Source organism: Colobus angolensis, unplaced genomic scaffold (assembly GCF_000951035.1).
Source record: "Colobus angolensis palliatus isolate OR3802 unplaced genomic scaffold, Cang.pa_1.0 Scaffold151, whole genome shotgun sequence".
NCBI classification, from domain to species: Eukaryota; Metazoa; Chordata; class Mammalia; order Primates; family Cercopithecidae; genus Colobus; species Colobus angolensis.
The window spans coordinates 129,429-130,815 of NW_012114611.1; the positions used below are offsets into that span (position 1 = coordinate 129,429).

At 60.6% G+C, this 1,387-nt stretch overlaps 1 protein-coding gene and 1 pseudogene across 1 annotated transcript in view; both read right to left on the minus strand.

Moving 5' to 3' along the window:
* The window catches only part of ATF1 (activating transcription factor 1), a 72,153-nt gene extending 71,788 nt beyond the window's left edge, over positions 1-365 (minus strand). Inside the window, exon 1 of the mRNA XM_011936121.1 lies at positions 62-365. The gene's annotated coding sequence lies outside the window, so the exon portion shown is untranslated. The remainder of the gene's footprint in view (positions 1-61) is intronic.
* Positions 366-507: 142 nt separating this feature from the next.
* The window catches only part of LOC105507682, a 5,079-nt pseudogene continuing 4,199 nt past the window's right edge, over positions 508-1,387 (minus strand).

The window sequence follows — 1,387 nt, forward strand, 5'->3', positions numbered from 1 at the left end:
CACGTTCCCGCGTCCTTCCCCGCCCGGGCCACGGGGACGTCCCTCCCCGCCCCCCACTTACCTGTGGCTGCTGCCTCGCCGCTCTCCAGGGCGGGAACTTCCACTCCCCCCTCCCAGGTAGATCCGAATTCACTACCCACGTCCCCACCCCCTCACGCAGCGGGGGACTAGCCTCCTTCTCGGGGGTCAGGTGGGGCGGGGAGAATTAGTGTCACTTAACAGCCAACTGTCCTAAGCTAACGTTTCCTCGGCAGTCAGGGCCGCCACTGGCGGCATGATCTACACCAGGCTGGGGGCGGGGGCGGGGGGGGGCAAAACTGAGTACAAGTGTGCGCTGGGGAGAAGCTAAGGCGCTGCCTCCGCGCGGGCCGCCGTCCTGCGTCACCGCGCTGCTCACGTGACGTGCCGCCATCTTGTACGCGGTCCTGACTTGTGGCTAGGGGTGTCTCGGAACGCGTTCCTGAGGCTGCTGCGAGAGAGGGAGGCTGCCCGCGGTTCCGTTTCTCCTTAGGAGAAGTACCCCGCCCCGCCCCACGTCCGCTTCCGGAGGCCATGAGCAGCTGGGTGCTCGCGAGAGGCAGTTTCATCGATGACTGGCGGTGCAGTCAACTCAACTCCGGCCAGTTGACGTTGACCGACGCCGGCCTGTTCTCCTTTTGGAAGGAGAAATGAAGAGTGAAGGCTTTGACTTCCTTAGCTTTTTTTTCTTTTTATGGAGATGGAGTCTCTTCCCCCCCCCCCCCAGGTTGAGACGGGAGTCTCGCTCTGTGGCCCAGGCTGTAGTGCAGTGGCGCGATCTCGACCCACTGCAGCCTCCAACCTCAGCCTCTGGGGCAGCTGGGACCACAGGCGCGCGCCACCACGCTCGGCTTGAAGAGAAGAAGAATCACTATGTTGCTCAGGCTGGTCTTAAACCTCTGGGCTCAAGTGATCCTCCGCTTCGGCCTCCCAAAGTCTTGGGATTACAGGCATGAGCCACCGCGCCCGGCCTTACTCGAAAGGTTTTTCTTAATCCCATAAAGTAACATTGAGTTGTGTCCTTTAACCCGTGTGGAAGGATTTTCTACAGAAACGGATTTACAATGAGACGTAACAAGGTGGCTGGGCGCGGTGGCTCACGCCTGTAATCCCAGCACTTTGGGAGGCCCAGGCAGCCGGATCACCTGAGATCGGGGGTTCGAGACCAGCCTGACCAACACGGAGAACCCCCGTCTCTACTAAAAACATACAAAAGTAGCCGCGTGTGGTGGCGCATGCCTGTAATCCCAGCTACTCGGGAGGCTGAGGCAGGAGAATCGCTTGAACCAGGAAGGCGGAGGTTGCGGTGAGCCGAGATCGCGTCATTGCACTCCTGCCTGGGCAGCAAGAGCAAAACTCCGTCTCAAAA